Consider the following 13,305-nt stretch of genomic DNA (forward strand, 5'->3'; position numbering starts at 1 on the left):
TTCGCATGAATAAATCGGATTTGGTTGGATTACTGATACGGTTTAAATTTGCTAATCGTCAGCGTCTACTTACAGTAAGTGTCTATACATATATTTATCTATATTCTTAAGGGCTACCTTGAAAATAATTTCATTTATAATACAATCGAATAACGCTACGCATTTTTTATCTACAAGGCAATGCATTTACATAGTTGTTAGACTTTGATGTGGTACTTATTGCTAAAAAATGTGTTTTTGTGCTGAGCCCAATTTGTTTTTTTTTTTTTGCTTTTGGTGAAATGCTATGATAACAGAAATGTGGAATATCTATTTACTTATATAGTAGAGATGTTAAATTAAAAGTAGTAAAAATATAAACAAGGTTTTAAAATCTTGTATACAGATATTATTCTTGGCGATGCTCTTTACTGATATGCAGATTTTTTATGAGAACTTTTTTTTTTATATGATGAGTTCACTTGAGGTTTCAAAAATTATGCATTATGTATGTATGTTGTTAGTATTGCGGCTTAAAACTTAAACTCAAAAATAACAAAATTATTTTTTTGTTGGATACACCAGTTAATAATATATCACCGTGCGGCAATAACAAAAAAAAAATATAATACAAAACACGTGGAATAATCATTAAGCAGTGTTTGCATTATTCAACTTTGCATTCAACAATTGCGTTCAACTCAACGCAGGGTTGCACGAAAAAAAAGTTGAATGGCTAAATGTTGGCTGGCGACCAACTTTGTTGAAAGCGATTAATTGAAAGGCCATTCAACCAAAAGTTGAATGCAAAGTTGAACAATGCAAACACCTTTTTATGGCGAATATTTTGATATTTTGATATTTTTTCATATTTTGATATTTTTAGCCATTCAACTTTTTTTCGTGCAACCCTGCGCTGAGTTGAACGCAAAGTTGAACAATGCCAACACACTTTTATACTCAATACTATGGGCCAAACAAAGTAAAAAAAAACCAGAGGCATAACTATTATAAGACAAAAAAATAAAAGTCAATCAATGATTATTATATTAAAATAAAAAAATAAATAAAAGTCTATGAAGACTTAAGAATATTTTTCTCGCTGATAATTGTTACGAAAATACTTTTATTATACAATTCTTAAAATAATAATTATCGATGACTTAAAAAATTTTTCTCACACATAATTATTATCAAAAGACTTTTATAATTCTAAAAAAAATAATTTGAAAAAATTTTGTATTCAGATCATGTTTTGCATTTAAATGCTATATTTGGTGTTACCTCCGATAATATTCGTATATGGTTGCCACTTATCCAAAAATATTTATGAACTAAATAATACATTATATTGGTTATCAAATGAAAAGTAATTTAAACACTTAAACATCTAAAATATTTTTGAATATTTCCATTATATATTTATTCGGTTTATTGTTTAGAAAATAAAGATAAAATATTATATACTATTCATTGGTACTAAAAGAAAGCAATATTCGGAAAGTTTCTCCCAATTGAAGGCAACGTCTTTAACGGTTTTTCTAAACTAAAAAGGCGCGAAATAGACAAAAAATTTAGATAAAAGGAAAAGTAAAAAATTATTTGTTATCTTTTATGCTTAATTAGTTAAAATAAAAAAGTAGCTTATTTTGGTTGTTTTGTTAGAATAATTGGAGTTTTTCCGACTCTAAATACTTAATTTAAACATTTACCAATTTAAATGTAATTTTTTGTAAACATTTTGAGTTAAAGTTTTCATTTGGGAAATACCTCGATTTCAAGGGCCAGATTCATTGGCTCGCCTACTTTAAATTGTCCGAGAAAAGGTAAGGTATCAAATACTTACACGCAAATTCATAAAATATAAAGTCGACTTTAAATAGAAAATTTGTATGAATATGTCCCTTTATAGAGCTCCTTAAATATATTTTATTTTTTTATGAATACGGCCATTAGATTATATTTAAGAAGCGCTGCAAAAACAAATTTTTCGACAAGTAAATTGTGTATGCCAGTGAAAAGAGAACATTTGGTTGGCTATAGTGGCATACATATGTACATACTTATGTACATACATGTAAGTTATTCAAATAAAATTAAAAGTGTCGAAAACTGTCACTAGAAAATTCGGAGTATAAGAAGAGCTGATTGATTATTCACGCATTGTAAATTTGCAATTTAGCGAACTATGCACCTTGGAATATATATATCGCTACCTAAAGGTGAAAAGGTGCCAAGTCCATTTTTTTTTTAATTGTTCAGCAAATACGAAAAATCGATATAGATTCGCATTATCTGCCAGTCTGCATCAAAACCTAAATTAAAAAAGAAAAGTGGACTTGGCACCTTTTCATCTTAAGGTAGCGATTTGTATATCATGCAACAACATATGTGAACAAGCAAGCGAAATATTAAAGTAAAGTGAACTTGAATGCAAAATGAAAAAAACAAAATGTGGAACGATTAAACACAGGTTAATTTTATGGATGATGATAATCTTCGTTTCGCTAATTTTGCATAACAAAAACAAATTATTTATTAAACTGCAAAACTTTAGCATATTATTTGAAAATTTATTTCCAGTACATTTTTTGCTTTTTACTTTTCCGCCTTATTCAACCTGCTTGCTTTTAGAATTAGTTCTCGTATTATTTTAAACTAATTACTTAGCACTAAGCCTTATAAGTACATACAAACTAATTTAGTTATTTAGGTAATTTATTGCGCTAACAAAATATTTACAGCACTTCAAAGCTTCATGACGTTCTTCGGCAGCCTGCTCCTTGACACCTCCAAGCTTACATAAATCGCAGTTCTGATCCCCACTTCTTGCTCTTCTCTCACCCGCTTAGCCACTCCGAGGCATTCGTATAATCGTGAAGTGAAGTGAACTCATCTGCGCGCTTGGCAGCGTTTTGACTTAAATTTGCGAAAATGCGATGAAATCTGCAAAACAAAAATAAACATAAATAAGTAAAAGCAAATGCAAAATAAACATAACAAACGATAAGAATACAGAGTTGCAATTGGCCGTGGGGGAGACAAATGAAAAACTACTAAAATGGATACGCGAAAAATGGAGAGCAAAAGCATGGATAGATAGTCAGTCGGATTGCATAAACTGGCAGTGACGTAGTTTTATGAAAAAAATATATTCAAATACATAGTACATACTATATACATTGGAGGTCAAAACATATGCAGCTAATGTAATTTTTTTTAGCAAGGTTTACAAAAACCAGTTTTTAAGGTAAAAAATATCTCATTAGCTTTTATAGGTAGGAAGGTGTCAAAAATAGGAATTCGGTAAGATTTTCTATAATGCGACAAACCATAGAAACGCAAATTTGTTTGCAAATTTCGGCACTATATCCTTCACTTAATAACATATAATCCGCAACCTTTTTTTCTTTCTTCAAGAAATGGGGATGGCAATTTTAGGACCAAAACTAAAAATATTCTACAATTTTTATGGATTGGTCGCTTAAAAAACAAATTTTTTATTTTGTGAAGATTTTTTATTTTGCTCCATATTACCCACGGTGTTTGTTATCTTTGCTTAGACCATGCGGCCTTTAAAATATGGTTTTAATATGTTTTAAACACGAACGTCTAATCCAAAATCGGCGACATTTCGGCTAACGGTTTGGATTTTTCAAGTTTAACGGAATTTGAGCTACACATCCTCTAATTTTGGATGAAATATCTAAATTGTATATGTACAGGACGTTTCATGTGAAGTGAGCAACCGTCGCACAGTGCGCGAAATCCAAAAGTTCGGCAACATTTCTGGATAGGGCTTTTCCACCATTAAGTTGGCTTAAAGGAACCCCTAAGAAGCGAAAACCGTTCACAGTAACCGCTTGTACCCAAAGTTCCCTCTTTCACATCGCCCAAGCACAACATTATGGTAAATTCGAACAGAAAAGTTATAAACATGTAGAATTACTGCAAGTAAACGAAATCCCGCAAAACCAAATGGAATCTACGTCTCAAGGTTAGTAAAATACATAAAAAATTTCGTGAATATCAACACTGCAACATAAATTTTTTTTAGAAGTAGAAATATAATGGTCGAATTTGGAAAAACTTCTTTTAAGCTTCGAATTTTGGCCCCGCTTTCGGATTACGTTCGTACTGTGCTCTGTGTCAAAAATTCGGATCTTTACAGGAAGTCTCTCATAGCCTAAGAGTCTTCAGATGTGCATTGAGTTAAAAAAAAAACACAGCCCTTTGTGAAAATCAATATGGCTTTTCAACTATGACGTCTAAACTAACTGTAAATTAGACTTAAACTTAAAAATGTTGTGCATTTTGAGAACCCAATACTAAAAAAGAAAAAGTATAAGCAGTTTTTAATGGTTCTTGGGGTTTTTGATTAAGAATCTGGAATCTGATTTTGAAAATTCAAAAACTAAGTACTTTGGGGGTTTTGGGTTCTCTGATTACGAATCTAGAATTAGGTTTTAAAAATTGAAAATGAAGTATATATATTAGATCTAAAATCTATCACGGTACGCAAATTCAATTATAACTTATGTATTCCGTTATAAATGTTAGACCAAATATGGATCCACCATTTTGATTTTCTAAAATCTGATTTTAGATTCATAGTCCGCGATCTCTAGAACCCTCGATTGTAAAGTTTAACGCGAATCTATTTTAATTTTGTTGAATTTTACCAATCTCACTTTAGATACAAGCGGATAAAATTAATTTAAATTTTTTCGGCGCCATATTGGAACCGACATTTAGAATTTTTAAAATCAGGCCCCATATTCATAATCAATTGCTTAAAAAAACTTAGGAATCCGCTTTCACTATTCACTAGCTAATTACTCTGTAGGTAAAAGCTCAAGTTTTGAAATGACATGAGTTTTGAGTCGTAGATTACGAATCTGAATTCTGTTTTTCCAGATGAGGTAATTTTTATAAAAAATAGATCAAACTTTAACAGGGGAAAAATTAAAGAAGAAGAGATTCGTGTGTATAAGAACCTGTTCTTTTACAAGCTGCTAACGAAGAAAATCGATAGATAAATAAAAAAGTTGTGAATGGTCAAAAGAAAATGCGTAATTATATTTTTTGTATGAAATATGAGCAGGAAAGAACGTTACTTATAAGCCAATGCAAATGAAAATGTCTTGGTAAATCACCTGGCTCCGAATCGAATAAAACAAAATCGCAGCTGTTTTATCAACAATATGCTATTTAAAAAGGCGAAGCACGCGCTTTTGAATGCCATGATCTCAAATCAAATTTCGATTCGAGTTGCGAACGATTACGAATGCCTCGATTCGGGCCCTAATCTAGAAAAACGGTGTACAGATCCTAATTTTCGACACAAAGTTAAGTTTACGTGTGTCGGAGTAAACCAGTAGATCTCAAAAAAGCTGTTAGTTAGATAAAGAGAAAAGTTTTTAAAACATACATACGTATATTTTGATCACCACTGTATATGTACGATATGCATATAAAACTTATCTTCGTCGTTCTCTTTTTATCAGTTGGTAACAGCTGCTTGATTTGTGTGTGTGTGTGTCAACTTGCTGTTTGTTGGACTGCAAGTGTATAAATTGGCCTGCAGCCAAATATCGTTACAGCCATAGACAGACCCCCGAAAAAAGTTCAAAAGCATTAAGTAATTTTTTCATGCTTTTAAGGCAAACAAAGTTTAAATGGAAATGCATACATATTTCATATGCAGGCCCTAAAGAGAACGGCCAAAAGTGAAATTCGGGGGAAAGTTTGTGACAAGACCACTTTTCTCTTTCCTGAAAAATATGGTCTTTATCTTGATATTTTGGTTTCTTTTTTTCTCTCGTTAAGTGACACTTAATATTCCTACACAAACTAAATTTTCGGTTGGCTTTCAGAATTGGAGCTTTTCCTAAGACTGGCTTATGTAGAAAACATGGCGGCATCTTTTAAGTTACCTTGCCGAGTTATTTAATTTAAAAAAAAATATATATCTTGCTATTTTCAAGAAAAAATGAGCGCCGAACAACGTGAAATAATAAAAACTAATAAAAAAGTGTCTTAGCGCCTAAGAGCATGCTATATTTTTTATTTCTTGCAACGCTATTTGCTGGCATATTTACACAAGTACTTTGTTAGTAGTTTCGTATTGTATTTTTTTTATGTTTTTTCCCCCTTTCCGAAAGGATTTCGTGGTTTCGGCTTGCATTTGCATAACATTTTGTGGTCAGTAGACGTTCACATTACACAGCTGCGAGGTGTACAGAACTTGTATAAGAATAAGTATATGTATGTATAAGAATATTTGTGATGCGCTAAACCATATGTACTTAAATATATGTATGTGCGTGTTTTGAGCTATTACTTCCATTCGAGCCACTCTCTAGCTAGAGATTCGCTTACTAAGAATTCAAACCCTTTTTTTTGCGCCTTCTATCTGTATATAATTTTGGATTTCTCCGCCCAGTTACTACTACGACTTATTATACTCTTAAGTACAAAAGCGGCAACGACAACAAGAACAATAACGCGCGCCAGTAGCATATCCCGTTTTCATGTTTTCCTACTTTTTCTAAATGCATTACATTTTGTGTTTAACTCACTTTCATTTATATTTACTTTTCATTTGATTTGCTTTTTTATGGTTTTTAATGTGGTTTTTAATGCTAGTACAAGGACACTTTTTCACGACTCACTATAGTATTGTGTCTCAGTTGCTTTTACGACGCTTGACTATTTGGCGTGAAACATGAATTTTTCATTTCCAAAAAATGTATGTATGTATGTATGCGAACAATGGCTGAAACAATTGTTTGCAGATAAAAGATAGTAATAAGGCGGACAAAAGGATGCTTACAAGCAATTATGTAAAAGCACTTACTTATGCACAAGCAAATTTGCATACGGGCAAATCTCCGGAACAGTGCGATTCAACGTTAAGAAAAAACGTAAATTTTTAAATTCAACGCATAAAAACAAATTATAAAAACATCAAATTGTTTGAAATCCATTAAGGAAAAAATAAATTCTTGCGTGATTAATTTTCTTTAAATGCTTAAAAATTTATAAGTAAAAAGGAATCTTTTTCGAAAACTCGAGGTTAGCAATATTTCTAGGGGGCTTGCTTTTTGTCCGATTTTAAAAATTTTCAGGACGGTATTTAAGAAGATCACGCGCAATTCCAATTTGTATACCAAATTTGGTACAGATTAGTAGAGTAGTTTTCGAAATAAAAATATTTAACAGCTGATTAAGTTAAGTGGCATTTTCGCAAGTTTTGGCTGTTTATTTAATGTTTATAGTTTTTTAATAAAAGTCTAGCACATAACATAACCAGCACCAAATAAATTCATTTTTCAGACTTATTGCAAAAATGAAAAAATTTAAAATTTCTTGCATATAAAAGAAATTGTCGAGCATACGAAGAAAGTGTCAAGCACGGTTAGCCAAAAAAAAAAATATTACAAGTCAACGCGATTTTTTAATGTCCTTATCTTTACACTTTAAATTACTAAAATTGTTCGAAAACTTGTGAATAAAAAGTTTGGAATTTTTCGGTGCAATTGTTAAAGTTTGTTGATTTTTTATAATGCATATTTAGTTCGAAATGTGAACTCATGTGGTGCTGATTATGCAATGTGCTAGACTTTTACATAAACAAAAAAAATACAAAGATTAAATAAGCAAAAGAAAAGTAGCCAAACTGGCCAAAATGTCACTTAACTTAATCAGCTGACAACAATGGTTTGTGGACGTGCCACACCCAATTTACAAAAAAATTAAAAAAAAAACTACTTTTTGCTTTACATATGTATATACACACATATAAATTCATGGCCGTATTTTAAACAAAAATTATTTTATGTACAATTTAGCATTTTGAACTATATAGGCTACGTGCAATAATGTCAATGGAATTAATGTCAGTCACAACAATACTTCACGCTCTAAAAGCGATGTATGTAATGTTATAAAAATAAATTTTGTTATTTAGACTTAAATTCTCAAAATTAAAGTTTGTTAATTTCATCGAAAATATTACTAACCATCCAAACCTACACCTACAGAGCTATTCTGCGTTGGTAACAAAAATTTTGTTGCCGGTAAATAAAGTTTCTGTCGTTTTTTAATCCCAGTATAATGTATAGTGTTCCATAACGCCGAACTACAAAATATTGACAATATATACTCTTCCAAAACGCATCCGAAATGTTATCGAAACGCATCGCTAGAACAATCAGCACATCAGAAACAAAGTTGATGCTTCATTTGCTATTGGTTACCATTGGTGTTTTAAAAATGAAAAATTCAGAAAAATTGTTCATTGCTATATTCAATTGGGGTGTTCACAGTTCGTTCCAAATAGTGTCTCAAAATGTAGACGTCTAAATTTTAAGACGTTTTGTAATCGTAAATCTGTGGTGAATTGCTGAATACATCAAAGCGAAGGTAAATAGAATTGCGGCTGCAAGAAGTGGTGACAATTGTTGGTAACAAAATTAGCTTTTGACAAAATGTTTGGTTACAAGCAGAAGAGGCCTGCTAAAAAAAACGGTAATGCGCGACGTCACGCAGTACAGGTAACTTGTACTGTAGTATTATCTGCTGGAAAAGTAAAGAAACAAAGCTAACGTTACTCATATGCCATGTGCGAGTGCATTATTTTTAAATTATTTGTCTGCTAAAGTTTGATTTTTTTTTATTCATAATGCAAACTTAAACTGAAAATATGTTGGAAATTTATATGATCTAGAAAAACGGTATCCAGATCAGTAATCTGCGACCGCAAATTATGTTTCAGTGTCTCGGCGTTTTTTGTGTCATTTTTCAAAAAAAAAAAAAAACTCTTAGTATTAAACAGTTAAGTAGCTATGGTTTTGCGTAAAAATATAATTTATTTTCAGATACCCACAGCGTTTCTTCGTCATTTTGACCTAAGTATTTATTTATTAAACTTTTAAGGTAATTTTAATATCTCAAATGAAGCGCTTCTTATGCTTGGCAGGGAATTCTATGCTTTAACTTGGGGAATCGCCGTATTACTCACCATTTGGGAATCCTACGGCTAGAGAAGCCACCACTCAAGACAAGTAGAACAATAAATAATAAATTTGACTTAAACTATATTGTTTCCCTTGCTTTAATATATTAGCGTCTATTATTGTGTTCGAAACACAGCAGAAGGATTAATCCCCAATTGTTAAAACCTTAATATCCGTCTATTAATATACGTCTCGTTTGACACATTTACACCCACCAAAAAAAATAAATAAATAAAAATAACACAGATACACAAACACAAATATTTAAATCCGGATATTAAAACCCATGCTAATGAATCCCACGGAAAGAGGATAAACAAACACACAGGAAGCAAGTAAAGGAATCAAAATGAAAATGTGGGATTTACCAAGAAAACAACCGCACAGCTTTCAACTCATATATTTTTACGCCCACTATAGGAGCAGTATCCGCCCATTGGTACAGCAAGCGATTCAAAGATTTCGAGGGGGAAAATAAACAGATACAATTAAGGCGCAATTCGATGGCAACGAAATGTTTTGCGAACATTTACAAAGCGTTTTCATTTTTTAACACTTAACTGTTCGCTTTTGTTCAGCAACTTTGTTTGGCTGGTGTGTGATGTTGGCGATATCATTTAGGCCACTTCATATCTCAAGCATTAATCGCTAATTCTCAAATCGATTTTGGCTTTGAAATTCAATATTTTTGTGTTAAATAGAAATTAGTTACTACTTTCAAGGGGAATTTAGGCAAACGACCAAAACGATTTTGTTTTCGTTTTCCATCAATTAGCTGCGCACTTTGTGCTTTTTTGTTTTAGCTCATTACAAATTCGAATAACGGCTAGCTTATCAGTTATGCTATTTATAATGAAATAATTAAGTTCAAGTATTATTCCCCAGTGAACTTAAATTCAATTATTTTCGGAAATCTTAACAATTTCTTAGTATTTGTACACCTTCGCTTTTGCAACCCAATGCCGCAATTATTGCAGGTTATTGTGTTGGTGTGCTCTAAAGGACGTAGCTAGCAGCTAGCTAAAAAACAAACTTTTTAATTATATCTACACTCAAGTGGTTGCTTAAGCATTTTTAGCATTCCTTCTTTCTCCATATTTCTTGCGATAGTGTTATCGATATGTACTTGGTTGGCATCATCAATCACGCAGATTATTACATTACTACATACATATATAAATAGCACTACAGCCGCGGTCGAAGAGCAATTAAGTTTTGACTTTGCAAAATTTCTATCGCATCTTATTTGCTTACTAAACTAATTTTTACAGAGGGTGGTATTAATCAATCAAGCTTAAAATTAGCAGCTGGTCGTTAAATCTGTATGTATTTTAATTATCAGAATTCACTATTTATGACATTTTCTTCATAGGCAGAAAAAGCTTGATATGAACATAATACTTATTAGCGACATAGAGCCTTTTGAAGAACGTGTGCATATTTGTTCTGAAGTCAAATGCTTTGTTGTTTTGAAATCGTCTCGTTAGTTTAAGTGGATTTCTCACCCTGGTGACAAGCAATAAGCAAGTTTGCCATTTTCATTTCACAACTGGTGCAACCTAAAGCCATTTGGCGGCTTCGATGAATTTCAATACGTCATACATAGAGAGACAGCTGCACTCTGAAATATTCAGCAGGAATGGTTTGCCCAGTGTCTCCAGCCTCCCCCTTGCGTGGGCTGGACACTCCCACAGGGCGTGTTCGACTGCCACTTTAGGGCAGTCTTATCTTTTCAGCATGCACCCCAATGGGCATCTCTTTTGCTCATTTCTAGGAGAGCCTTGGTTTTGAGTGGTTCGTAGGACACCCAGTTCAGCCGGGTAATCCTGTAAGATCCTGTGCTTGGCCTTCGAGTGATAAATTTCGGTAATTTTTGTCTTAATCTTCCTTAGCAGGGGCCATGCATATCGCGTAGGATATATTCAGTGCGGAGCCGCTTCTTGCTAGTTTGTCCCCTGCCTGATTTCTGTAACTATCCCTATGTCTCGGGACCAATATTAGGGTAATTTCGTATTGATCAGATATGTAGGCCAGCTCTCTCCTACAGTCATCCACTAGTTCAGATCTAACAGAGGTAGAAGAGAGTGCCTGATGAGTCAGTTGGCTATCCGAGAAGATATTCATCTGCGTTCTCGCGGGTACATTCTCTTTGATGTACTCACCTTACTGCCTCCTTAATGGCAAACGTTTCGGCCTGAAAAACACTTGCATAGTCTGGTAGGCGAAAAGATAACTTTAGCTTATATTGATCCATAAAAACGCCTGCACCAACTCTGTCTACTTTTATTCATCAAAAAGAAGCGGCCAGTTCCATTCACATGAAGAACATCCCTAAGCGGCCCCAAAAAGTTCGCAGCCAGTATCTAATATAGACTTTCATTGTCGGCCTGGTTTATAATTATGTACATTAGAGGGCTGGCCACCGCCTTGGGGGCCGCTTGGCTGGCACGACATCACGTAGTCCATAGCCTTGAAGATTGCAAAGCCCTCGGCGCAAAATTTCGAGGCATGTTCCCCAAGAGAGAAGTGAAGATTGTCTCCGTTACTTTCGATAAGGAGTCAAGATCATGACTTCGTCAGGCTTAGAGCCATTAGTTAAGATTCTACAATGTGTACGCCCGGCCACAGTATTGTGGTTTAGCCAGCGCTCAGCCTCAGAGAACTTTCCATTGTAGTATCTCTTCACCAAAGACAACGGTCTATCCAGGGACCGAACACAACAGTTATTGATGAAAACTGTCATGGAAAAATTCCCCATGAAGAAAATGTTCTACAACTAACATACTAATCGATTTATTTTTTCACTGAGACTCAAAAATAAAAATAAATTCTTATTTGCAATTTTTATGCAAAATTAAAAAAAAATATTATTCTTAATTTTGGTATTATAAAAGCAAAATAACAATTATTTTCGATTTTTATATTATATGTCTTAGATGACAGTTATTGAAGACCTTTGTTGATAAAAGTCATCAACAAAAATCAGTGAGTGACTTTTACTTTTAAAAGTCATCAATATAAATCAGTCACCGACTTTTATTTTTTAAATCATTCGTACAAAAGTCATTAATATTTTTCCCAGTTAAGGTGTTGGGAAACAAACACTTACTTCGACTTATACAAATGACTTTCATAAGTATGATTTAAAAAATAAAGATCAGTGAATGATTTTTATTTATGACTTTTATAAATAAAAGTCTTCGCTAACTGTTATCTAAGACATATAATTTAAAATTCAAAAATAACTATTATTTGCAGATTATTTAGATAAAAATCAAAAATAACTGTTATCTTGGATTTATAAGATGAAAGTCAGAAATAACGGTTCTTTAAGGAGTAATTAAATAAAAGTCAAAAATAATTGTTAAAGAGCTATTTAAAAAAAAAAGTTGTAAATGTTACGGTTCCTTGTACTATACTTTGATATTAAAAATAGCAGGGACCGAAAATAACAGTTATTTTTTTTAAGTTCACCTAGGCCAAATATTTTTAAGTTGGAGATAAAAGTTATTTCCTCATAACAAACATACCGCTTATCCAAATTAAACAAATTTGGCATCAAATGAAAGAGGTCGGAAATAGGCTTTAAACAAAGATAGCGAAAAAAGGTTACCACCTCCATTTTTAATTCTTTTTATAGTCTAATACAAAAGAAATTCAAATACCTGACCCAAGGTTTATTCTATGGCAATTAAATAACATTTTTTATTGAAATATTTTCCAATAGGTGGCTTTCTTCGTTTAGATATTTAAGTTTTAAAGCTATTTTTATCCTCTTTCATTTGATATCAAACTTTTTTGAGTAATCACGTGTGTGTATGTATATGAATAACTCAGTGAGATGGGAGACCAATATGTTTGCATGTATGTATTTATAAAAAAACCGTATTTATTGGTTCAAAAATGGTGGGCAGGCACTGTGGCCAATGGTAAAGTTCATTTATCACCTCTGCACGTTTGTAAGCCATGCAGAGTCCGCAAAATTCTCCGGAAGCAGTGTCCGGAGGATGCATCCGACTAGGCCGTGCATACTTTGAAGTGCCATCTAATCAAAACTTAAGAAAGTTCAATTACATGGCAGTTGAGAAGTGTATGTGCAAAAATTTCCTAAATTGCATAAAGGAAATTTTTGCACATGCAGCAGTACATAGCATGTATTTAGGTGCCTGGTGTTAGCAGATGTGCCTAAATAGTATATATTAAAAAATAGTTTTGAACTTGATAAAGCTACGCGAAGCAACCTAAAATCCATCCAAAATGTATTCGTAAATAACTTGCATACAACAGCTTTGAATGAGAATTCCTA

At 32.6% G+C, this 13,305-nt stretch overlaps 1 protein-coding gene across 2 annotated transcripts in view; it reads right to left on the minus strand.

The window, feature by feature from the left end:
- LOC118737880 (retinol dehydrogenase 13) overlaps positions 1 to 2,920 on the minus strand; it is a 60,957-nt gene extending 58,037 nt beyond the window's left edge. Inside the window, exon 1 of one of the 2 annotated variants that reach the window (XM_036468684.1) lies at positions 2,722 to 2,920. The gene's annotated coding sequence lies outside the window, so the exon portion shown is untranslated. Of the gene's footprint in view, positions 1 to 2,710 lie in introns of both variants that reach the window. The other variant, XM_036468685.1, reaches the window with a different exon arrangement.
- Positions 2,921 to 13,305: the final 10,385 nt, after the last annotated feature.

This window comes from Rhagoletis pomonella, unplaced genomic scaffold, assembly GCF_013731165.1.
Source record: "Rhagoletis pomonella isolate Grant_MI unplaced genomic scaffold, Rhpom_1.0 Rhpom_scaffold_00004, whole genome shotgun sequence".
In the NCBI taxonomy this organism is placed as follows: Eukaryota; Metazoa; Arthropoda; class Insecta; order Diptera; family Tephritidae; genus Rhagoletis; species Rhagoletis pomonella.